Below are 27,256 nucleotides of genomic sequence, written 5' to 3'. Positions count from 1 at the left end.
TGCTCCTTCTTCTTTGATGCAGAAAGGAATCATTCTCTGCCCTGTGAAATGAATAATAAAAAATAAATTAGGTAGTATGCAATGTGTCACGAACAAGGGTTTACGTAGACACACAACAAATCGCTGCTGCAAAATGTCTAGTACTGACACCAATCTTCCACAATAGAGTTCTTGGCTTTACGTGCACCCATGGTAGCAGGTCCACAGTCTGCTGGGGTCCGGGCATCCAATTTCTTCCATTTATTAAACATATCTTTCCTTGTACCTTTAATAACAAGTCAGTAGCATTTCTCCCAGGGACACAAGCAAGTTCTCACTGACCACCAGTACAAAGGATTTCTTTATCAAGGAGAGGCGTGACTCCACCATGACATACATAAAGGTCTTCCTTACCAGAGCACCAGGGGTTTTCCAGGGATGCAGGGGGTCTCAAGGATCAGGGTCTCTCCCTCCTGGACTGGACATTTTACTTCCATGCCTTCCGGGGTACTGGAAGGAGTAACGGACTCGCCCTCTCCTGGACTGGACTCCACATTCTACTCATGTGCCTTCTGGGGCACTGCAAGGGGTCCGCATATGTTCCTGAGGCTGCCTTTTGACCTGGGTTTGTAACTCCCTCTTTTTCTGTTTGTCTGAAAGGGCCCCCTTTCCAAGTGAGGCACTACAGAGGGGGTCAATGAAAGGGCCTAAAGTGGAGGCTTGTTGTAGAATGCATGTCTAGCCTGGGTAGCTAAGTGGCAATGAGGCTTTTAACTTGATAACCACTATTAGTAGAGGTGGGGTTAAGTCAGCGTGGCAGAGCTGGTTTTCAATTGTAGGGTTTCCTTATCTTCCAGATTTGGCTGCCCCGTTTGCCGTGGGTCGTGGTTCAGTATCGTTTGAAGGAAATATGGTACTATACTGTGGCTTAAACCAAGAATGTTCTTGTAGAAATGTGATCACATGTATGACAGGGATACTTGCTGTCACAACTCTACAAGGGATCTGTGTGCTCAGATATTTTAAAGGGGTTTAGGTGTCCAGATCTCCACTTGGGATCCTTGAGATCATAGCTCTACAAGAGATAAGTGGGAGTCACAGCTCTGCACAATGTTAGGAAGGGGGGCAGCCTGCCCCCCCAGGTGCTTTAAGTAAGGTGAGATGCATTCGAAACGTTCTGGTGAGCCAGGTGGGAGGGAGGACAGTCAAAAGGACGTCTTCCAGCCCAGCAGGACTCCATGCTAATATAACCAATTATAGTGTAACCATATGGTGTGGCCCAAGGCACGGCCGGCATCGCTACTTGGCGTAGATATTAACAATTATAGGTAGAAGAGGAGGCTTGCTCAGTAAATGCGGCATTACATGCACTAGTCACAAATCCACGAGGCCACAGAAATCCCCAGTCATGCCTGAGCTCCCATGTGGACAGTTTGCACCCCCACCCGTCACAATGTTTGTTAATTTTTCTTAAAAGTGTTGCAAAGATGTGTCTTTCACCCCAGAGAAATGTGCCCTACAAGGCCACGATCGGAAGCCAGTGCCAGGCGGGTAGGTTATCTCAATTTGGCCAAAGTATGAGCCGACCCAATCCAAAGTGACCAATAAACTGCCATCCCATATGGATAAAGGCAGCACACCTGTATAGGGTCCATCCAATCAGCCACGCTGGTTTTTACTGTATCTATTGCGTCACTTATGACGATGTTTCGTTTTAAAGTTTCTGCTTGTACCTCGCTTTGGCAGAACGTTCTTGGCAGCAGAGTTCTTTGCTGTTGCTCTCATCTGCACATGAGATTAAACTAGTTATCCTTACAAGATCAACTTTGACCTTTCTTCCCCACTGGGTTGTATTCTCTCTGGTGTGAGAATTTCCACCCCCGTAGTATTGAAAGCGAACGTCCAAAACTATTGATATTTTTATGTTGGCAAAAGACCTTTAAAAAGCTTTGAATTTATAGAGCACATTCTCAGGCAGCACAGGACGGATTTGGGTTGTTTGCCCGTAATGCAAAGGTTTGCAGCTGAAAAGACTGTAGCTAACTTGACCGTTATGGTCAAAACAACTCAAAGTAAATGCCTCCACAAACATACCCCACAAATACACCATTCTCTCCCCCTTACTTACCTTTTGCTTTTGGGTGCACAACTCGTTGTGTGCTGCCGACTCCCTGCAACACTTTAAAAAAAGAAAACGTTATTCCCCTATGCAGGGGACACCGCCGCAACCCCCGAAACCAAAAATGCCAAAACATGGGGAGCAGGGGACACCCTTGCAACCCCTGGTCCTAATGTTCAGTATTTTCGGATGCTCAATGGAAATGCCAAAAAGACTGTATCCATTCGTATGAATGGTACAGGCCTTTTTCGTTCTTTTGTACCAATTGCACAAATGGATACAGTCTTTTTGAGCATTTCCGCACAGAACTAAGTGCCTATCTAGAGTTGTGCGCCAGATGGCACTTAAAAATAGAACAACATTTGGGCCCATTGAGCTCCAAGTGCCAATAGAAATGGCAGCAACATGTGATTTCTCTAACGGAAGCTGAAATACCTGCACAGTCCTGACCATTTCAGAATAAGAAAATACAACCGTAACGTGGTGGGCATTTCCTATTCTACGAAAAAAAACCTGTTGGGAGTTTTTGAGCTAAACATTTGAAAATCAGAAAATGCAAATATCACACCACATTCTTCTTCACCTGCACTGGGAGGGTCATTGCTCTCTCTTCCTTCCGTTGTCCAAGGACTCGTCGAGTGTATGTTTTCTTCTACTTTTAAGCTGAATAACTCGTCTTGTTTACTGATCCCATCACCTGTGGTATAAGGACAAGAAGACATGATTTCCATCCACAGGAAATAACATCCATGGTTATTCCATAATACATCATTATGATCATACAATGGTAAAAAGGGTAAGACCAAAAGCAAAAACAATAACCTAGTCACATCATTCTGAACGTTCTTTAGAAAACTGCATTCTCCAAAATATGAATTATCCTTAAAAACGTACAAGCGCTAAAATCTATGTTGTATGTTGGCCACCATGCATCAGCTGACATATCCAGTCATCCGCGAGATGTCCCCAATCCTTGCAATAAGTCATAAACATATAGGTCTTTCATTTATCAGCTTCGGACATTCAATCAAAAGATGTAGGAGTGCTTCCAGACACACATTTAAATTACAAAACGCGACAATTCCTCTGAGCGAGTGGCCACTTGTATCTTGAATTTAGCACCTTCTTTTCGGCCACAACTTCAATCTAAATTTCATGAACCATACCTTGTTTTTGAAATAGTGAATTTCTGCAGATATTCTGCCAAGACATTCCTCAACTTTTTGTAGCCAAAATTTGCAAATGCTTTGTATTTGGTGCACTGTTCTCTGGTTCAGCCCCAATGATACCAACAAAGCCACTTTTTTGCTTTATCAGGGGTCATAACCAGCAGCTCTGCTGGGACTCCCGCTAGAGCCTTTATTTTGCCGTATCCGGGGTCCTAACCAGCAGCTCTGCTGGGACTCCCGCTAGAGCCATTATTTAGCCTTATCTGGGGTCATGACCAGCAACTCTGCTGGGACTCCTGCTAGAGCCATTATTTTGCTTTATGTGGGGTCCTAACCAGCAGCTCTGCTGGGACTCCCGCTAGATCCATTATTTTGCCGTATCCGGGGGTCATAACCAGCAGCTCTGCTGGGACTCCCGCTAGATCCATTATTTTGCCTTAACCCGGGTCCTAGCCAGCAGCTCTGCTGGGACTCCCGCTAGAGCAATTATTTTGCCTTATCCCGGGTCCTAACCAGCAGCTCTGCTGGGACTCCCGCTAGATCCATTATTTTGCCGTATCCGGGGGTCATAACCAGCAGCTCTGCTGGGACTCCCGCTAGATCCATTATTTTGCCTTAACCCGGGTCCTAACCAGCAGCTCTGCTGGGACTCCCGCTAGATCCATTATTTTGCCGTATCCGGGGGTCATAACCAGCAGCTCTGCTGGGACTCCCGCTAGATCCATTATTTTGCCTTAACCCGGGTCCTAGCCAGCAGCTCTGCTGGGACTCCCGCTAGAGCAATTATTTTGCCTTATCCCGGGTCCTAACCAGCAGCTCTGCTGGGACTCCCGCTAGATCCATTATTTTGCCGTATCCGGGGGTCATAACCAGCAGCTCTGCTGGGACTCCCGCTAGATCCATTATTTTGCCTTAACCCGGGTCCTAACCAGCAGCTCTGCTGGGACTCCCGCTAGATCCATTATTTTGCCGTATCCGGGGGTCATAACCAGCAGCTCTGCTGGGACTCCCGCTAGATCCATTATTTTGCCTTAACCCGGGTCCTAACCAGCAGCTCTGCTGGGACTCCCGCTAGATCCATTATTTTGCCTTATCCCGGGTCCTAGCCAGCAGCTCTGCTGGGACTCCCGCTAGATCCATTATTTTGCCTTAACCCGGGTCCTAACCAGCAGCTCTGCTGGGACTCCCGCTAGATCCATTATTTTGCCGTATCCGGGGGTCATAACCAGCAGCTCTGCTGGGACTCCCGCTAGATCCATTATTTTGCCTTAACCCGGGTCCTAGCCAGCAGCTCTGCTGGGACTACCGCTAGATCAATTATTTTACCTTCTCCGGGGTCCTAACCAGCATCTCTGCAGACTCCCGCTAGATCCATTATTTTGCCTTATCCCGGGTCCTAGCCAGCAGCTCTGCTGGGACTCCCGCTAGAGCAATTATTTTGCCTTATCCCGGGTCCTAACCAGCAGCTCTGCTGGGACTCCCGCTAGATCCATTATTTTGCCATATCCGGGGGTCATAACCAGCAGCTCTGCTGGGACTCCCGCTAGATCCATTATTTTGCCTTAACCCGGGTCCTAGCCAGCAGCTCTGCTGGGACTACCGCTAGATCAATTATTTTACCTTATCCGGGGTCCTAACCAGCATCTCTGCAGACTCCCGCAAGATCCATTATTTTGCTCTATCCGGGGTCCTAACCAGCAGCTCTGCTGGGACTCCAGCTAGATCCATTATTTTGCCGTATCCGGGGGTCATAACCAGCAGCTCTGCTGGGACTCCCGCTAGATCCATTATTTTGCCGTATCCGGGGTCCTAGACAGCAGCTCTGCTGGGACTCCCGCTAGAGCAATTATTTTACCTTATCCGGGGTCCTAACCAGCAGCTCTGCTGGGACTCCCGCTAGAGCCATTATTTTGCCTTATCCGGGGTCTTAAACAGGAGCTCTGCTGGGACTCCCGCTAGAGCTATTATTTTGCCTTATCCGGGGGGTCTTAAACAGGAGCTCTGCTGGGACTCCCGCTAGAGCAATTATTTTACCTTATACAGGGTCCTAACCAGCAGCTCTGCTGGGACTCCCGCTAGAGCCATTATTTTGCCTTATCCGGGGTCCTAACCAGCAGCTCTGATGGGACTCCAGCTAGAGCTATTATTTTGCCTTATCCCGGGTCCTAGCCAGCAGCTCTGCTGGGACTCCCGCTAGAGCAATTATTTTACCTTATCCGGGGTCCTAACCAGCAGCTCTGCTGGGACTCCCGCTAGAGCCATTATTTTGCCGTATCCGGGGGTCATAACCAGCAGCTCTGCTGGGACTCCTGCTAGATCCGTTATTTTGCCTTAACCCGGGTCCTAGCCAGCAGCTCTGCTGGGACTCCCGCTAGAGCCATTATTTTGCCTTATCCGGGGTCTTAAACAGGAGCTCTGCTGGGACTCCCGCTAGAGCTATTATTTTGCCTTATCCGGGGTCCTAACCAGCATCTCTGCTGGGACTCCCGCTAGAGCTATTATTTTGCCGTATCCGGGGGTCATAACCAGCAGCTCTGCTGGGACTCCCGCTAGAGCCATTATTTAGCCTTATCTGGGGTCATAACCAGCAGCTCTGCTGGGACTCCCGCTAGAGCAATTATTTTACCTTATCCGGGGTCCTAACCAGCAGCTCTGCTGGGACTCCAGCTAGATCTAGATCCATTATTTTGCCGTATCCGGGGGTCATAACCAGCAGCTCCGCTGGGACTCCTGCTAGATCCATTATTTTGCCGTATCCGGCGGTCCTAGCCAGCAGCTCTGCTGGGACTCCCGCTAGAGCAATTATTTTACCTTATCCGGGGTCCTAACCAGCAGCTCTGCTGGGACTCCCGCTAGAGCCATTATTTTGCCTTATCCGGGGTCCTAACCAGCAGCTCTGATGGGACTCCAGCTAGAGCTATTATTTTGCCTTATCCCGGGTCCTAGCCAGCAGCTCTGCTGGGACTCCCGCTAGAGCAATTATTTTACCTTATCCGGGGTCCTAACCAGCAGCTCTGCTGGGACTCCAGCTAGATCCATTATTTTGCCTTATCCGGGGTCTTAAACAGGAGCTCTGCTGGGACTCCCGCTAGAGCCATTATTTTGCCTTATCCGGGGTCTTAAACAGGAGCTCTGCTGGGACTCCCGCTAGAGCTATTATTTTGCCTTATCCGGGGTCTTAAACAGGAGCTCTGCTGGGACTCCCGCTAGAGCTATTATTTTGCCTTATCCGGGGTCCTAACCAGCATCTCTGCTGGGACTCCCGCTAGAGCCATTATTTTGCCGTATCCGGGGGTCCTAACCAACAGCTCTGCTGGGACTCCCGCTAGATCCATTATTTTGCCTTATCCGGGGGTCATAACCAGCAGCTCTGCTGGGACTCCCGCTAGATCCATTATTTTTGCCTTATCCCGGGTCCTAGCCAGCAGCTCTGCTGGGACTCCCGCTAGAGCAATTATTTTACCTTATCCGGGGTCCTAACCAGCAGCTCTGCTGGGACTCCAGCTAGATCCATTATTTTGCCGTATCCGGGGGTCATAACCAGCAGCTCTGCTGGGACTCCCGCTAGATCCATTATTTTGCCTTAACCCGGGTCCTAGCCAGCAGCTCTGCTGGGACTCCCGCTAGAGCAATTATTTTACCTTATCCGGGGTCCTAACCAGCATTTCTGCAGAGACTCCCGCTAGATCCATTATTTTGCCTTATCCGGGGGTCATAACCAGCAGCTCTGCTGGGACTCCCGCTAGATCCATTATTTTGCCTTAACCCGGGTCCTAGCCAGCAGCTCTGCTGGGACTCACGCTAGAGCCATTATTTTGCTTTATTCGGGGTCCTAACCAGCAGCTATACTGGGACTCCCGCTAGAGCTATTATTCTGTCTTATCCGGGGTCCTAACCAGCAGCTCCGCTGGGACTCCCGCTAGAGCAATTATTTTGCCTTATCCGGGGTCCTAACCAGCAACTCTGCTGGGACTCCCGCTAGAGTAATTATTTTGCCTTATCTGGCGTCCTAACCAGCATCTCTGCTGAGACTCCAGCTAGATCCATTATTTTGCTGTATCCATGGTCCTAACCAGCATCTCTGCCGAGACTCCAGCTCGATCCATTATTTATAAACAACTTCATTTCCAGGTTTCCAACGATCGATCATACTGGTTAGTTAGTAGGTCCGCAATATGTGTCAGTACTGATTGCGAGTGCTCCCATTATACATTCCTGTATAAACTCAAAACTTTCCAATTGACAATCATCTCGAGGGACAAAAGGCACAACTCATACCAAATTAATTGCATCAGTAGGCTTTTGGCCAAAGCCAATACTTTCTGTTTCAAAACAGACCTAGACAAGTCCACTCTAAAGTATCATCAGAGAGAACCGATTCAGCACTGTATGTCAATGTCGGAACAGGTTTTTTGTTTGTAGTAGACCAGCAGAGGATGGAGGATAGCTAAAGGGCAACACGCTTGTCTTGGAAACAAGAAAACAGGGAGCAACACAGGTTTGATCCTTGGGTCCGCGCTTGGAAGCTTCTGAGTATTAAGTGCATTATAAATAACCAATTGCAGAAGGAGAAAATATGAGAATTTTCCATATTTATGTATGAGACCCTGAGAAGCCACAGTCAGTGATTACTTCCTTCACCCAGCTCTGTATGGAATCTCTGATGCCACATTAATATACAGTCTCAAATATGTATAATCCATTACCTGTGTTAAAGGGATTTTTTGTACATACCATTTATAATTGGAATACTTTACCATTCCTTTTCGTGTCATTTTTACAATGGATTCATCAACGTCAATGGTCAAACCATTATCAGCCACATACTCCTCCAGGCTTCTCAGTTGCCTTTGTAGGCCCACTGCCATCTGGTCCAGGAGGGCCAGATCAACTGCATAGAGCAACCAAGAAATAAGACGCTTGCCAAATTTGGGCAGAAAAGCAGAGAATGTAGACAATCACCAATGTCCGTAATAAAAAGATAGGACCAGGGCCAAAATACACTCCTGTTTAAGGCCCCTGTAGGTTGGTATGACATTTGTTTAAAAAAAAAAAACTCCTGGTTTAATCTAACTTGAATTATTGTACAATACCTGTATCATCAATCTAATATGATGTGGACAATGCCAATCTTTCAATTTTGTAAATAACTTACTGTGGTCTACGGAGTCAAAAACAAGTTTAAATCTATAAAAGCCATTTAAATAGGTTGCCCCGTCATAAAAACTCTTCTTGATTGTACCAAGTGTCAATAAATTACCCCCACTGTTCCAAGACCCTGGACATGGCCCAATTTGATGCAAATCAAACCAGCCCGCTTCCTTCACCCATTAGTTAAAATCCCTTAAAATGGAATGACAAAATATTTTGCCCGTGACATCTAAAAGAGCTTAGGGGCCAATAATTCCGAGGATAATTCTATTACCTTTTTTAAAAATTGAGTTCATCCTCCCTTGCACTTACCCCTCGCCCTCTCCCATGCACTTGCGTGTTCTCAGTTTCACTGGGCCAACTACGATTGTTGTTTTCGTTCTCCCTTGTTCCCCTCTCTTGCCTCGTCACGCTCTGAAACACTTGTGTATGGGCAAGATACAAATAAAATATCAGTACAATCTGTACCTTTGATTTTAAGATGGCTTTTCGCCTTTCTTTTCTCCTGCCAAACGCATAACAGGAAGACCGTCTGGTGGGTTGGCAATACTTATTAATAATAGCTTCAGATACTCTGTTAAATTCGTGCACCCTCACACATAGGAACCTCAAACTACGCTCGAGATTATCCAAATTATTTGAACCGCTAGCTAGACACTCCTCTATTCACACCCATCATAATAATGAACCTGATATCACCCCTAAAATGATGAACGTAACTAACTTTAATGCTACCCACAAGTTGTATCGGAAAATATCTAAACCTAATAAAATATCAAACTATAACGGCTCACCACCATAGTAAGCCTTTGCCTACCATAACATCAGTTCCACCTGCCCAAAGGAGCACTCCTCAACGCAAGATCACTAGTAGCGAACGCTACAGAAATTGCTGACATGATAGAAATAGAAAACTGACTTCTTAGCCATCACCGAATCCTGGCTGCATCAGGCAGCAGGCCCAGCCTTGATGATTGGCGTGCCAGCTAACTATACTATCCTTAGAGAAGATAGAGCTGACAGCCGTGGTGGGGGTATAGCAATCAGAGCCAAATCCAGCCTTGCAATGAGATTAGCAACTCCATTGCATGTTAACTCTTGTGAATCCCTTACAGTCAAACTGCACATCTCAGACTCCCAAACTATTACCATATAGCTTATTTACAGACCTCCTGCCCCCATTGGCTCCTTTGAGGAGGATCTTTCCATGATCCTATCTGACAATTTAAAAACGCATAACAGGCACTTCTACTAGGAGATATGAACCTGGGTTACAATGATCCTAAAGATGCACATGCCTGGCCCATTGCAAATGTCCTTTTGGAGCTCGGCTTCTCCCAAAAAGTAACCCAACCTACCAACGACAAGGGAAGAACCCTTGACTGGGTGGCTGATTATATTTGTAATATCACCATTACCACTATCAGCCCACAGGTTTGGACTGACCATTCGCTCATAGCCTCCATCCTAAACACTAAAATTAATCCGACTTCAAACAACCCTATAGCACCCCCCATGTTAACCAGGAACAAAAAAGACATAACTTCAGACAGTATCCTACTGATACTCCCTACCCTAAATTCACTACCAGACGTACTAGACTCATCTACCCCAGTGAACAAATTCAACAAAGTTATGACAGAAGCACTGGATACCATTGCCCCCTTAAAAATGAGAAACAGTAAGCCAAGAGCACACCTAAATGCTTGCTTCATGCCCTATCTAAAATCACTTAGGAAAGAAAAACGTAAAAGTGGAGGCTAACACCATCTGAGGTGAATAATTCAAACCTCATTAACATCTCCATGAAATACAAAAACGAAATACGTCAAGCAAAAAAACAAAGCTTGCACAACAGGATACTGCAAGCCAAATCAGGGACTAAGCAACTCTTTACAATATTAAAGGAAATAGAAAACCCCATCCCTGTACCTGATAACTGTATCAAGGACAAGACCTGGTGCTTTGACATACAGAAAGCACTCACTGACAAAATTGCCACTCTCCAAGTGAAAATTGCCAAAAAAGAAATTCAACGTACCGACAGCTACACCCCAAACCAGTAACACACCTATCTTACCGAAACCAGCACTCCGCTTCAACTTCACTAAAACTTCGATACTAGAGGTTGAAAAAATAATACTTTCTCTCAAACCCTCCAACTGTCGAAGAGATGTCCTGCCCAAATTATAAAAGACGCTGCAAGAGACCTCTCACCTTTTATCTCTAAGCTCATTAATACGTCATTTACCTCAGGTACCATCCCAAGCAACCTTAAGGAATCTTGGGTCCTCCCCCTCCTGAAGAAACAAACACTTGACCCTGCCATACCCACAAACTACAGGCCAATTACAACTGTGCCATTCCTCCTTAAGATTCCGGATAGGGTGGCGTATCTGCATATTTAAAGCTTCGTGGAACATAACCAACTCCTTGGTACCCAGCAATCAGATTTCAGACCTCAGCACGGGAATGATACTGCACTCATTGACCTGAAGGCCCAGAGTGAGGAGATGAGAGATCAGGGAAAATGTGCCCTTCTACTTCTCCTAGATCTTTCAGCAGCGTTTGATTTGGTGGACCATGCTGTTCTCTGCAACAACTTAGCGTCAGCAGAGCACTTCTCAGAACAAGCCATAGCCTGGATTCAATCTTTCTTAAGCGAAAGAACTATGAGAGTCTTCACCACAGAAGCAGATGATCCTATCCCCATCCTATGTGGTGTTCCCCAGGGTTCATGTGTCTCTCCCACTTTGAATAACATTTACCAAGCCCCTCTTTGATGACCTGGACTGTCTTGGTGTCACCTACACTAACTATGCAGATGACAATCAGATTCTCATCCCACTTACAGGGGATTACAATCAGGACGTGGCCTTGGTGAATAGGATATACCTCATCATCCAGGCATGGATGCCACTCCATGGTCTATGCCTGAATGATGACAAAACGGAAATCATCCTGGGGACTACACCTAAAATTAACAAACTGGGCCACAAATATACTTCCCTTGACATAGATGGCAACACAATCAAGGTGATGAAGGAGGTAAAAACATTAGGTTTCTACCTTGACTCCTGTCTCACGTTGACAATTACAAGTGAACGCCATGGCATCATCTACGGCTTACACATGTAAACTGATTATCTGCTAACCCTTCCCCTCTACAAGTAGTTGTACCACACTAGCAAGAGCACGTGTGTTATGTAAGTTGGACTACTGTAATGCCCTCTACATCGGAGCCAACAGACATATTACCAAGAAAATTCAAATACTCCAAAATAACGCCATGAGAGCAGCGTTAGGAATGACCAAAAGAGATCACATATCAACAGCTAGGAGACATGCTAACTGGCTCTCCACTCTTGACAAAATTAGACTCAAAACCGCTTCACTAACATTCAAGTCCCTTAATAATACAGCTCCCCGCTACCTATCAGAGAGGTTTAGCAAAAGACTGACACTCCGACCCACTAGAGCGGCTTACGCCAATTGTCTGACAGTCCCCCACTTCAAACGAGTCACCATTGGCGGGAATAGCTTCTCTGTCAAAGCTGCCCAACTCTGGAACTCCCTTCCACCTCACCTAAGGGAGAACCAAACCTATCCACATTTCAGATGCAACATTATCAACTGGTTTAAATCCAATGAACACTAAGCCAGATCAGACAAAGGAGGTTCTCCTCAACCTCATGTGTCCCCACTAGACACTGTCACCAATGATGACCTGTGGACCCTCAACCAACATGCCATTCTGTATTACATCTTCTCTGGTATTTCATTGTAATATATCTTTATTCTACAAACCCTATTGTCTATACTGTACTTTTTCAATATGCAAGTTAAAAATGTCCATGTACTGTAATATGGAACTATGTAAGCTTAAAATGCCCTTGTCCTCGTGCCCCAATGCCTCCGGGTCTGGTGCACGCTACAAATAAAATAAACAAATCCTGCTATGCGTCTGAGCTTTGCCTCACTGTAGAATTACAATTAGAGGAATTTTTTTGTAAGAACGTCTTATTAATCTCCTTATATTGGAATCCAGATGTGACAGCTTGACACAGCCATCTGCACCCTGAACACTTTCTGAGGCTGTCTCTTGCAGTCCAGGATGTGAGATTATAATAGGAGGCGATTTCAATGCTTGTTTGCGGATTTTGACCTCTTTCTCGAAGACCCAGCTATCCTCTCATCTCAAGCATTCGCTTAAGCGGGGGAGGATCTGGATTCTTTTTTTGGAGGAATGGGATCTTCACCTTGTATCTCCAGCTTCTCCCCACTTGTATCCTACTAGGCAAAGAGGCCTTGCATTTTCCTCGATTGATTACATAGTAGCTTCCAGGATGATGTCTGGCCTCCTTGCTCCAGTTATCGTCAATCCCCACCTTGACGATCACAGGATATGGTCTACCTCGCTTCAGTTCTACCATAGAATTCACAACTCTATGCCCGCCCTTTTCTTGCTTCAAATAGATCGGCATGCGCTGTCCATTCATTAGAGCCCTAGGATCTGCAGGAAATTGACATTTTTAGTCAATCGCGATCTGTTGGTTGCCAATGGTGAATTTCTTTCTTCTACCTTTATGCAACAGATTCTGGTATGGAATACTAAAATTATCAATGCCCATATCAATACTTTGTCTTCTCTGGCTCCGCCTACTGCTTATTTCTCTGATTCAAACACCCCTCTCTTGTCCATCACTGCTCTCAAAAAATTTAAAAGCTGTGAGCTCAGAAGGGCAAAAGCTAATGCGGAAGACCTTATGTCGTACCTTAGTTCTAAGAAACGGATCATAGCATGATACAAAATAGAGATCAAAAGTACTCTGTTTCATCATCATTTGGAGAGGAATCAAAAGATGGTTCAAAACATATGCAAGCGCAATACCAAAAATATTTGGACATTTTTGAGAAAGCCTTCCGGGACATATATACCTCCTTTGAATTCCTCCATTAATGGAGATACATGGTACACATTTTTTAAGAACAAATATACACTTCTGCAGCCTCATACTCCGTTTGATATAACCCCATTACTTCAGTATATCCCTTTGCAATGTCCTTGGTCCCTTGATGAGATCTTATACGCTATTAGCAAACTAAAATCCTCTAAATCTGCCGGCCCCGACGGTCTGCCACCCTGCGTAATCAAAGATGATCCACTCTTTTGGCCAAAACCTTTCAAGATATATTTAGGACCATCTATTGCTCTAAAAAAACTTCCTTCCTCTTAGCTCTCATCAATTATTATTCCACTACATAAAAAAGGTCCAATTAATGATCCCAACAACTTTAGGCCTATTGCCTTAATTGATGTAGCAGTCTAAGTCTTTGCTTTGCTTATTTGTAATGAATTGGAAAAATACATGAGAGATAACCCAATTTTTTCTAAAGTGCAGGTTGGCTTCAGAAAAGCCACGGGAACTCAGCTCAACACTACTGTGCATGCACATTTGATCACTCTCTCACATCAAACTTCCAATGGACCAACATTTATAGCATCCCTTGACCGGTCATCGGCTTTTGACAGTGTCATTCGTGGACTACTATGAAAGAACATTTTAGAGTATGGCTTTCCCCCCTATATAGTGACTCTGATTTCATTGTTACATCACAACACTAACTTCAAAGTCCGGATCAACCGAGCTGGTACAATGACAGATGCCATTCCTACTGCTATAGGTGTCGAGCAAGGCTGCAACCTTGCAGTCATCTTTTTAATCTGCATCTCACTGACATCGATCGCATTTGGACCGGCACAGAGATTTTCGCTGCGAGATTGGGGATGCTGCACCTTAATTGGCAAACCCAATCTGTCCTTCAAAATAAACTTAACAAGTTTGCTGTCTACTGCAAAAAAAAATAACCTGCTGATAAATTCTTCCAAATCCAACATTCTTATTTTTTCATCCAAAAAAACCCCCAAAAAAACCCCACGCTTTTTCAAATGGTATATTAACTCAAAGGGTATTAACCTTTTGCACGACTTGACATATATAGGATATAACCTCTCCAACTGTAATTCTCTTTCCAAATGGCAAGCCTCTCTCGCTGCCAAAGTGCTTCCTCTAACAGCTCAAATGAAACTCATCCGTCGCAAATTTTTGTAAATTTTCTTTAACCCCCTCTTATAGATTTTTATCTCATGAAGGTGGAGGCAGTTATTCTCTATGGATTGGACATATGTCTTGCTCCCATTGAACCATACTTAAATAAAGTGCAGGGGAAAATCTGGAAGCATGTACTTGGTCTCCCTAATTATTTGCCCAACGCTATACTAAGACACGAATTGGGTCTCAATTTGTTGGCTTCACGTTTTAGCTGGAGGATGTTATCCAATTACATGAAAATGTCTTTTCCACCAGCTAATTCTCTTTATGAAGACTTTTTAGACATGCTCACCAAGTCCTCTCCCTCTTTAATTGTTCAGTTTCACGAACACATCATTAATATGCACACTGAAGATCTCAAATGGCGGCCAGTGCTAGCAAAAAAAAACGCCACTTTCAAAATGAATGGGCTGTTACTTCCGACCACATTGCTACATACTCCTCTTTTGAAGAGTATGCAGTTTTCAGACACAGTCAGTTGCCTGGCTTGCCCTACCTCACTTTACTACTATGTAATAAATGACGCACTCTCTACATGAGATTCCGTATGGACCCGTTTCATACTAAAGTCTGCACTAAAAATGGGAGACTCAGCTTGAATGAAGTATCTGATACTACATGTCGTTTTTGAGGTCCTTCAGTGGAGCAAGAAACCTTAAAACATTTGTTCCTCTACTGTTCACACTTTGAACTCCAGAGACTAGAAATCCGGAAATATTTGAATAATCCTTCTTCGTTACCCTCACAGAATCACATCTGGATGAGTTGCATGTGGGGCAGCACTAACAATATCATTCTTGACACAGAACATTTGTTGACACTCATCGAACTGAAACTCAAGGAGAAAACATACTAGTTTTGAGGTAGGGTCAATTTGCCTTGAGATTTATCCAGGCGATAATGCTAGGAGTTTTTTTGTAGAGAGTTTGATTTAAAGCAAATTCGAAATTACATTTAGGATAGTTACACTTCAGATTAGCCTTTGTTGTATACTTACCTGGGTGCTCTCTGTTAATTAGTCTGCGCAGTGAGTGGTGTTTGATGCCAACATGATGTATTATCTATCTGACTGACATTTTGTACCTCCTAGTATAATGAGGTCGGTCGTTACACAGGATCACGACCATGTATGTAATGTTATTAATAGCCGCTTTTGAAGCAGATTTGTTTTCTTTTTGATTTTATGTTTTGTCATTACCTGCATCTTGATGAAGATTGAGTTAATCTGCATTCACTTGTAATTGCTACAGTTTGTACTCATTTTTTTATTCAGTCATTGGTGTGGTAGCTCAGGCTGAGCTAATTTATTTAGCTTGTTTTTAATTCTTGCATTTGTTTATTGCTGATTCTATTCTCTTTTTGTGTGTTGTGCTGAAGTGTTAAATGTAATTATGTAATGTAACCTGTATTTGCATGTCAGTACGTTTTTTTTTTTTATTGTTGTAATATGTAATACATGATGTTTGTTATGTTCGAATTTTATATTTGTAAAAGGTGCACAAGCACTAAAAACAAATTTAAAAAAAGAAAAATATCAATACAATAGTTGATTTCTACCAAGAATCCAGCACTGTTTTTGATCTCAAAATCTGTGAAAATAAAATAATTAGAATCTTAGCCCAGGCCTCAGGGCATAATTTAAGCATTTGATTTGTGAGGCCATCTGGGACCGGTGCACAGGAAATACTTACATTCTTAATGAAGTTCATCAAGTCATCCAGGTCGAAGGTTAACTTCCATTCACATTCGTTTTCATGATTATCTATGGCTCTTTGGGTTGAATTGGAAACAAACGGGTCGGAAAAATACATCATCCAATCTTTTTCCAGGAAAGGGGTCACCTGTAGGGACAGCTGGCGAAATCTCAAACAGGAAACCACCAATACTCTAGCATCACCACAACCGTCCCACCCACAACTAGGGCCACCATAAGTTGTCCACCCACCCATAACTAGGGCAGCCCACCAAAGAACCTTCCCCACTATATCTAGAACTCCTGCTGCGCACCCTTTCAAGAACCAACTGGACATCAGGTCCTCAACCAATGGCCCCAACTAACCTGGATAAACAACCGGAACACACTAGGTAAAACCACCCACCTGCCACCACCACCCGCAGGGAAGTCAGCCCTGACCTAGAGAGGAGGCTAATGGCCCGGCGGATCACAGCCAAGAACGTCGGTAGATACCATTAAGTGGCAACCAAAGAATCAGACCAGGGGCTCTAACAAACCCATCAACTTACTAACCCATCTACCCTACCTGCTCCTCTAGCATTATCAATGCCACTACACTATACTATGGGCTAGTCACACTACACAAACATACCAGAAATCAAGAATCAAGCTAATGAGCACACCCTACTATCTTTCTGAGATTCTGGAAGCACAACTAGAGGGAATCCCCGGCACATAGTCATAAATCCATCAACTAGACAATTACACACCAACACAATAGATAGTTATAAAACAACAGCCATCCGTGACTCTAGACCCTTATGAATACAACTAACCAGTGCACACAACCACAATCCACCCCAACATCACATGACACACACACCAACACAAACACTAACAGACATCCAAGGCTTACACATATGGTTACAACAGACAGGGCTTCCCGAACCAACTCCCACATGTAATACAATGCTCACAGACGCCAGTTCCTCCTGGTTCTGAACCTATAACTCACTAACACTCCCAACCCTCCTCTCCTGCAGAGTCTAAGGGTGTCCCTAATTGTATAAGAGTCCCTAGTTACGCTGACACCAGAATAAAAAACACCCCTCTTGGGAAATAAGGCCAAAAGTCTATCTTGTAAGGATAGCAAGTTAATCTTACAAAAATGAGGATGGTAGCAAAGGACTGCTGCTTGAACGGTCTTCGCCTGTCCCTTTTCCGTTTCTTTCTCCTGCCACAGTGGTCACTGGCAGGGTTTATAAAGCCCTGTCTTGCTTTAGGGGCGTCGCTAGACACAGGCAATGGGCTTTATCTCAATTCATCCTGCTTCCATACAAGGGATGCTCCAAAGCCTTCCTTTTTTCATTATCAGCGATTTCCGTCACAGCATGCTGCTTTACATTTTGCTAGCTTATGCAAGAATACACTGTAGCTCATGCGTTCCTTCATTTTGCTACCTATGGATATTTTATGTATAAAAACATTTTCCAGTCAATCTCTCCATATTTCACTCATTCTACTCATGTTTATTTGGGCCCTCTAGGTTACCCCCACCCTTAATATGTCCCATTTCTGCATTTTTTTGCACTGAGAATGTAAATCCCATTTTTAGCCTGCATGGACTCTTGACGGACAGTAGATATCTGGTGAGTCACGTGTGCTTCCAGCGCTTGGCCCTAAAGATGCACCACTGCAGAAGCCTGTAGCCCATTTTCAGCACAAGCCACATTCTTGGGAAGGAGGGGGAGTTTGCATTTACCGTACTAAGATTTTTACAAATGCATAGGATCTGACATTTACAAATCTATTCAGCTAACAGTCAATTGTGCCTTATATTTCACAATAACTGCCTTCTTCAGTGCCTGCCTGCCCATGTCTGTCTGCATGAGAGAGCCTTCCCAGTGCCCCTCCTCCCCTCTATATAGCACCTAAAAGAGGTCTTGGACTTTCACAGTACCATTGAGGCAATCTCGTGTGTTCACAGCACTGTTGACCATGCGTAAATGCAGCGAGATTTGTTTATTTGTTTGTTTATTTATTTCAAATGCGCACCAGACCCAACAGTATCAGGGTGCAGCAGCTGAAGCAGGTGCATGGTTTAGGTTACATCCAAGATACAGGCAAAAGTAAAACATATATACAGATACAAGATACAGGCAAAAATAAAACATATATACAGGTTATAAACAGGTGAGATACATATGTACAGCAGAAATGTGTCAAGAAATATTTCAGGGGATGTGCAGAAGCAGTCCCAAGGTGGAGATAGCTCACCAGTCAAGCCTACAGATCCGTGGATTTGAGTAAGTTAATGTAGTTGTGTCTAAATGTCAAGTAAGGTTGATCTTCTCTAAGAGGGTGTGGCAGTGAGCTCCAGAGTTTGGCTGCTTTCACGGGAAAGCTACTGCCACCAGCCTTAGTGAGCCTAAATCTGGGAATAGTGAGACAGTTGACGTTGCCAAGTCTCATGGGTCTGGTGGATGTTCTTCTATGGAATCTATCCGTGAGATAACTAGGGGCAGCATTGTTTAATGCTTTGTGAGTGAGGGATGCAGTTTTTAGAAGGATTTTATTGTGGGTTGAGAGCCAGTTGTTTTGGCGCCTCGTTGCTGAGATATGAGATCTTCTGTTCACTCCTAGTGCGGCTCTTAAGGCATTGTTTTGGAGGATTTGAATCCTCTGCATAATAGCTTTATTAGCTCCGATGTAGAGGGCATTACAGTAATCTAGCCTGGAGAGTATTAAAGCTCTGGCCTGGATCATGCAGTTATCATTTGATAAGAAAGGTTTGCCGGACCTAACAAGCTTACAAGTGTAGGCAGTGGCGGAGGCCATTGATTTCACTTGTTTGTCGAAGGAGAAGGCATGGTCAAGGTAAAAGCCCAGGGTCTTTACCTCCTTAGCCACCTTAATGAGGTTCCTATCAATGTTGAATGAGAATTCCTGGCCTAGTTTCTTAAGGTTAGTGCGAGTGCCCAGGATGATAAGCTCAGTCTTGTCATCATTCAGTTATAGACCGTGGGTGGCCATCCATGCCTGGATGATGAGAGACACTCTATTCACCAGTGCCAAATCCTAAGTATTTAGAGCAAGAATACCATGAATCAACTGAGTGAGACCAGCAATGACTCCATTCAGGACCAGATTCACCTTTATGTGAAAGGGAAACCGGCTTTCTCACAAAGAGGTTCCCAGGGCCGTTGGTAACTCACCCGTCTCTGGGTCCCAGATGCTTCTTCCCACCTTCTTTCCACCGTGACCAACGGAAAATGCAGCCGTGTCTCCATCTGTCCTCAAACAAACCACAAAGAGCAAGTTAACAAATGTTCTGTGTTCTAGGAAGTAAAGATTACTTGCTTGTTTTACCCAAAATCATCCTCATCAAGCAATTATATTTTTTAACTGCGAATATTTTGTGTTTAACCCTTTACAGTTCGCAATCTCTTAAACATTATTGCCAAAATGAAACAGCAGATCTATGTCCAAATGGAGTTGGTAGAAGAGCAGAAGTCTGCCATTAGAATGCTGTTCCCCAAAGGGTTGCTCTGTGCCGGTGTGCCATTTTTAGAGGGTCCCTCTCTGCACCCTACATTCCCACTGCATGGCAGTTCACCCTCCTTAAAGCAACCTTCTGCCCACCACTACTATCTCTGCAGTCCCAGGTACTTGCTCCCCCGTTTGCGCTTCGTAGGCTGTCGGGTTAGAGCAGACTTTGTCAGCATGTCGGCCCACACCCAACACTCGTTTGTGCATGGGGACTTCGCTAGTGTCCTGCAGACCACAAAAAAGGAAAAACGCGGGAGCTCTGGACAGCACGGAAGAACAATTTACTACCCTTGGTAACAAGCATTCGACTGGATGTTAATCCCACATATTCCTCATCTTTGATATATGATGTCCAGCTTCCGCTGCTTCGGAAAGTTTTTCGGCAGTGGGTGCGGTGCGTAGATGAGTTGGCTCGGTGTCCCTCGAGGGCCTCCGTCTCGAGGATGAGGTCATCGAAGGCGGGCATATATTGTTTGTTTGTTTATTAATTTTTATGGCGCACCGAACCCAAAGGTAGCTGGGCGCAACAGAATGACATTGCATTACTTACCGTAAAAGCATTTCTGATGGTTGTATCTGCTTAGATTCACATGCTGTGCATAGGTCCGACATCCAGTGGTCACTGCAGAGTATTGCATTTTGTTTTTCGTAGTCGAAAAGGGGACGTCGACAAGGCGTGTCTGTAACACTATCCCTATAGTGACGTGCGTTGTACCCACAATCCCTCACGCGTCGAGGTCCCTCTGTTTGTATTTTATCTGCCCTGAGGGAGACTTCTATACGTGAGTGAGTACAGAAAAGAGAGAGATGCAGAAAGGTGTCTATGTTCCTTCCATCTGAACGGGAAGGAAGGGTGGGCCGTATGTGAATCTAAGCAGATACAACCATCAGAAATGCTTTTACGTTAAGTAATGCATTGTCTTCTGATGTTTGTTAATCTGCTTAGAATCACATGCTGTGCATAGACTAGCGAGCAGTACCCGGAGTTGGCGGTGGGTTATGAGAAGGAACAGTAGAGAAAAGATGTTTTAATACTGCCTGTCCCACCTGGGAGTCAGATCTAGAGTGTGCATCTAGACAGTAGTGTTTTGTAAAGGTGTGCACAGAACTCCAGGTAGCCGCTTTGCAGATGGACTCAAGGGGAACATTTGCAATGAACGCTATGGAAGCCCCAGTGCCTCGACTAGAATGTGCTCTTGGCTTGAAGGGTAGTTCTCTCTTAGCAAGAGTGTAACAGAGAGTGATGCATTGAACAATCCATCTAGATATAGTGGACTTTGAGACTGCATCTCCTTCTCTTCCTGCTGCCACCGAGACAAAGAACTGATTAGTCTTTCTTAGTGGCCTGGTTCTTTCCATGTAGAACATGACAGCTCTGCGTACATCCAGTGTATGCAGACTTTTTTCTCCCAAGTTGGAAGGGTATTGAAAGAACGTTGGTAGTTCTATTGACTGGTTTACATGGAATTTCGAGATGAATTTCGGTGCAAACCTTGGGTGTGTGCGTAGAACCACCTTATCCTTGTGAACTGTTATGAAGGGGTCTAGAACAGAAAGAGCCTGTAGTTCACTTACTCTCCTAATGGAGGTGATAGCTATTAGGAAAGCAGTCTTAAGAGTGAGGTCTTTAAAAGTTGCCTTGTGCATGGGTTCAAATGGCGAGCCCATGAGTCTGGAAAGTACCACATTTAAGTCCCATCCGGGAGCTGGGTTAGCTATCGGAGGGTGTATTCTCTTTACCCCCTCCATGAAGGCCTTGATAACTGGTATCTTCCACCACGACACTAAGTTGGGAAGTGGTGTATGCAGAAAGTGCCGCCAGGTGGACTTTAATGGAATTGAACACTAGACCTGAATCCAGTAAATGGGTCAAGCACAGAACAATGTGCGTGGGAAAGCAGTCAACCGGGTTGATGCTCTTACCTCTACACCAGATGACAAATCTTCTCCACTTGCTAGAATAGCAATGGCGAGTATTAGGTTTTCTGGCTTCCCTGACGATGTCCATATATCTCTGCGGAAGTTGTAGATGTCCAAATTCTATGATCTCAGGAGCCAGGCTGCTAAGTTCATGGTCTGAGGGCATGGATGCAGTGTCCTGCCCTTGTCCTGTGACAGCATGTTGTACAGGCAGGGAAGTTTCACTGGGGGAGATAGGGAAATCTTCATCAAGTCAGCGAACCATGGCTGCCGGGCCCACATTGGGGCCACTAGTATCATGGTAACTTGTTCCTGGTGCAGCTTGTGCACAACTTTGTTGAGAAGGGGAATCGGGGGAAAGGCGTAAACAAATTTCCCTGACCATTGAATCGACAGACCGTTCCCCTTGGACTGGTTCTGGGGGTACCTGGAGGCGTAACTTTGGCATTGTGAGTTCTCCAGAGTTGCGAACAGGTCTATTTCCGGGAATCCCCATTGCGTGAAGACGTCTAAGACTATGTCTTCGTGCAAACGCCATTCGTACTCTTCGGGCAGGGGGAAGTCTCTGCTGATATCGTCTGCTTGCAGATTGAGTTCCCCTGGTACGTGTTGTGACAGTAGGAACATGTTGTGTTTGAGAGCCCACTTCCATATATTCTGGGACAGCTTGGACAGTCCTGGAGAGTGGGTGCCCCCCTGCTTGTTGATGTAGTACATGGCTGTGGTGCTGTCTCTAAAGATCATCACTGTCTTCCCTTGTAGGTGTTCCTGGAAGGCTTTTTGTGCTTTGAACACCGCCAGTAGCTCCAGTAGGTTTATGTGCTTGGATGCTACGCTCGGAGTCCAAACTCCGTGAGCAGTCTGATGGGATAGGTGAGCCCCCCCATCCTGTGAGGGATGCGTCCGTGGTTAGAGTGGCCTCCACCGCGGGTGTGGCAAAGGGTTTTCCTATTATCAGGTTTTCCTTTATCCACCACCGTAGCGAGAGAACCAAGGCCTGCGAGACCACCACTAGATCGTCCCATTGTCCGCTGGACTGACACCACTGGCTGTTGAGCCACTCTTGCATTGGGCGCAGGCGCACGTGAGGTACCAAATAAATACCCGACGCCATCATTCCTAGCAAGCGCATTGCTTTGCGCACCATCACCTCTCGACCTGCCACATATTGGGGGATCTGAAAGAGCATGTTTTGGACCCTCTCGTTGGAGGGGAAGACAAGGCCGTCCTTTGTTTGAATTAGAGCCCCTAGGAATTGTTTGACTTGGCTGGGGTCTAAGCTGGACTTCTTCTCGTTGATGGAGAAGCCCAGTTGGAACAAAAGGTCTACAGTCTTTTGGGTGTTTGAGAAGCATGTCTCGTAAGAATCCCCCGTCATAAGCCAGTCGTCGAGGTAAGGGTATACTGGGATGGATAACCTGCGCAGGTGGGCCGCTGCCACTGCCAGTACTTTCGTGAATACCCTTGGTGCAGATGCTATGCCGAAGGGTAGCACTCTGAACTGGTAGTGTTTGCCCTCTATCATGAACCTGAGGTATTTTCTGTGCGCTGGCAACATTAAAATATGAAAGTATGCATCTTTCATGTCCAGTGTTGTCATGTAATCTCCCTGTGATAGCAGTGGGATCACTTCCTGTAAGGTCACCATACGAAACTTTTGGGGTTTGACAAACTTGTTCGCTGGGCGCAGATCTAATACAGGGCGCATGGTTAGATCCTTTTTGGGTACAAGGAAGTACACTGAATAAATACCTTCCGTTAACTGAGATAGAGGCACGACCTCTATGGCTCCTTTTTCCAGCAGTTGGTCCACTTCTTGGAGAAGGATGGCGAGGTTTTCTGGTGTCATGCGGCGTCCCCTCGGGGGTCGGTATGTTGGGTAACTTTTGAACTCTATACAGTAGCCGCGGGCTACAGTGGAAAGTACCCAGCGGTCTGATGTTATTCCCTCCCATGCTGGAAGAAAGGATGTTAACCGGCCCCCGACCGGCATTGCATGGGAGGGGACCCAAATCTTCACATCACTTGGTGGTGTTGTTGGCTTGGGAGCCTCTGGGGGTGGAACCCCGGCCTCTTCCCTTGCCACAGCGTTGACCCCTCAGATTGTACTGGCCGCTATTACCCTGGTAGTTGCTGGCAGAATACTGTTGGTTTTGTAGCTGGCGTTGTCCACGAAAAAAGCGCTCATTACCAAATCCCCGCCTGTTAGGGAGTTTTGAAATTTGGTCTAAGGTCTTTATTGTATCAAATTCTTTCTTCGCGTTCTCCAGCACGTCATCCACTGCTCTCCCAAAGAGGTTGGACTCCTCTATGGGTTTATTAATAAGAGACGCTTGTGTTTCTGCCTTAAATCCGGAATTGTGAAGCCAGACGTGACGCTTCAGTAAAATTCCTTGTACCAAAGTGCGGCCAGCCGTCTCTGCTGCATCGAGGGTATTCTTGACGATGCTTTGATTGACCAGAGAGCCCTCGTTAACTGTAGCCAGTAAACGAGTCCTTAGGTGTTCGGGAACTTCTTCGATGTCCTGTTTGAGCTTAGCCCATTGAGCATCGGCGTAGCTTGCCAATAGGGTATTATTATTGGCGATTCTGGTAGAGAATGCTGCAGAGGTGGTGATTCTCTTGGCTAGGGCATACAGCTTCTTCCCCTCTTTATCTGGGGGTGCCTCGCTGGTAGATAGTGGGACTCCTGCCCTTTTCCTGGTGTTGGTCACGACCAGGGAGTCCGGGATTGAGTGACCCTTAATATATAATGGGTCTGATTGAGAGGGAGAGAACTGTTTTTCAATCCTCGGATTGACCCCTCTCACCAATGCAGGAGTGGAAAGAGAAGGTGTAATACGTCTCTTAACTGAGGCGAGGATGGGTATAATTTGGCTAGTGGGGGGTTTTTCTTTGATAATCCTCTCCACAAAAATCGGTGTCTTGGGTGACCTCCCCAGTTTCAATTTCGAAATGTGCTGCTGCCTTCTTCAGCAGTGCATTGAAGGTGGGCAGATCATCGACAGGCGAAGGGTTCCTGACTGGTGTAGTTTCAGTAGACCTGATGACTATACTGCTACTGCCTGCGTCAGTCGACCTAGCCGGTGACTGCCAGGGATTTGGGTCGCCCTGGCCTGTGTCTTCCTGGGATCCCTCCTCACCTAGGTTAGTTTCCTCGTGAAAACCTTCCTCTTCTTGTTGGTCTTCAACATAGGTGAACTCATCTTCCTCCTGGAAGAAGGTGTCTGCCTCAGAGGGATTGTAAGAGTATATGTCCTCCTGTATGGGGTTATAAAACTTCTGGTATTTAGCCCTTGGACTCTCCAGGGGTGCCTCCCTTGGTCTCTTGGGCGCCCTGTCTTCTGGGATGGACATGAACCTGTCTAGTTTGTCCATACAGGTCTGGAACCTTTCAAAGGTCCACTGAGGTCGGCCAGGACAGTCTGGGAAAGAAAAAGGAGTTTCTTCATCCTGTAATTGTCTGGTTCTGTCCCATAACGTCGAAGAAAGTGAGCCTTCGCCTTCTGAGTAGCCTTCTTGCTGGCTAGGGCCTTCTGTCAGCGTCGGGAACTGGCCTGATCTGTTTTCCGGCGCTTTCGGCGTATCTTTGGCCTTGTGTGTGGTTTTCGGCGTCTCACTCCCCGTATGTCTCTGGCCGTCCTTAGATGCTATGCGCACGAGGCTTTCGGCGATCATTCTCTCTTCCGAGGGATCGGTCGCCGTCGCGCTATGAAACGTCGAGCCTTTGCTCGTCGAGTCCTTGCCCGCCGAGTCCTTGCCCGCCGAGTCCTTGCCCGCCGAGTCCTTGCCCGTCGAGTCCTTGCCCGTCGAGTCCTTGCCTGTCGAGTCCTTGTTGGCAACGTGAGCGCTCTTGCGATGCGCGTCGCCGGAGGTTTTGGTGTCAGCGCCCTTATTTTTAGAATGCCCAGTCGCCTGTCACGGAAGCGGTGGCGGGGAGGGCTGACGACCCTTATGGTCGGCGGAAGACGCCGGTGGGCCCGGCGTCCCCATTGGCGCTATGGCTGCCTTCGTCTTCGACGAATGTGTGCCGGGGGTTATGTGCTTTGGTGTTTTTCCATGTGCGTCCTTGTCCCCGGGGTGTTCATCCCCATAAGCTGGGCGTGAGCTGGGCTTGTCGGGGCCGGGGACGGACGACGAGGAACGTGAACGCTCCTTTGAGAGGTCTACAGCCTCCGTTACGGGGGCCGTGTAGTCACTGTCCTCGTCACACTCGGCGGCAGCGGGCGAGGTCTCAGGCCTAGACATGGCGTAGGCCGCCCACCTTTTGACCCTGCGGTCTTTTAGAGTTTTGGGCTTTAGTAATTTACAGGCTGCACAGCCGTCCACCTGGTGATCGAGGGGTAAGCAACGGTTGCACTGTTTGTGCTTATCCTTCCAGGTATATTTACCCTTGGAAAGCGGGCAAAACCTAAATGGGGTCCTCTCCATAGCTGAGGGTAATAAGTGTGACTACGACCTCAAAAGAGAGGGAGGGGAAAGAGAAAGGCATTCTTAAAGAGAAGAAAGAAAGACCACAAAACCCCACTCTCCCTACTGTGTATGGCCGGCGAGGGCAGGCCACGTGTTCGGCAGCGCCGAAGGATCCTCTCCGCTCGTCCTTCCGTCGAAGATCTTGCTCGGCGGAGAAACAGCTCTGCGTCGAGGGAGGGATCTACGTTATTGAAATTAATAACAAACGACCAAAGGTCGAACAAACTATTTGGCAATGTCTCTCAAGGAGCTCCGCATAAAGGCGACCAGTAGCTGGGCGGAAAAAAACAATCTGAGGGACCTCGACGCGTGAGGGATTGTGGGTACAACGCACGTCACTATAGGGATAGTGTTACAGACACGCCTTGTCGACGTCACCTTTTCGACTACGAAAAACAAAATGCAATACTCCGCAGTGACCACTGGATGTCGGACCTATGCACAGCATGTGATTCTAAGCAGATTAACAAACATCAGAAACATGGATACTTGAAGCTTAGTTACAGGTAAAGGAACAAGTTACTTACCTGTAACTGTTGTTCTCCAGCATGGGTCTGGCATGGATTCACATGATCATGAATATTCCCCATCGTCAGGCTGGGAATTGAAAGCAAGCGTCCCCAAACAGCACGATCCTCCCCTCAATGAGAGACAATGAAGGACTCTCCCAAAATGGGAATAAGGCCAAGACAGAGTGCGGGTGAGCGTAAATGGGAGTTTATCAATCAGAATTGGGCATGCAAAGAACTCTGCAAACTCCGAGAGCGCTCTGTCTGACAATAGCAAAGACAGGCGTATATATTTACAAAAAACGTCATCAAAACCTACATACTATAGGGGGCACAAGTTCATTGGGATTGGGTGGCGACGGCTAACTATAGGTGCTGCTGCGGCGTGGTTGGTCTTGGCTGAAGGACGTCATTGGTCACCCTCGTGGGTTGGGCTGGGCCTGGCAGGTCGGCTTGAGTTCATCCGGGCGGTGTTGGTGTGCCAATGCTGCCTGTGGCAGAGATGAATGCCTTTTCTGACTTACTTGCCCTCGGCCATGCACACCGCAGTCATTCAGTCATTTACAGTGCTATTCTCTTTAGTAAATCTTCCAATAGGT

The sequence above is a fragment of the Ambystoma mexicanum genome, chromosome 9 (assembly GCF_040938575.1).
Source record: "Ambystoma mexicanum isolate Mex_15411 chromosome 9, UKY_AmexF1_1, whole genome shotgun sequence".
Classification (NCBI taxonomy): Eukaryota; Metazoa; Chordata; class Amphibia; order Caudata; family Ambystomatidae; genus Ambystoma; species Ambystoma mexicanum.
This window is presented reverse-complemented; position numbering follows the sequence as displayed.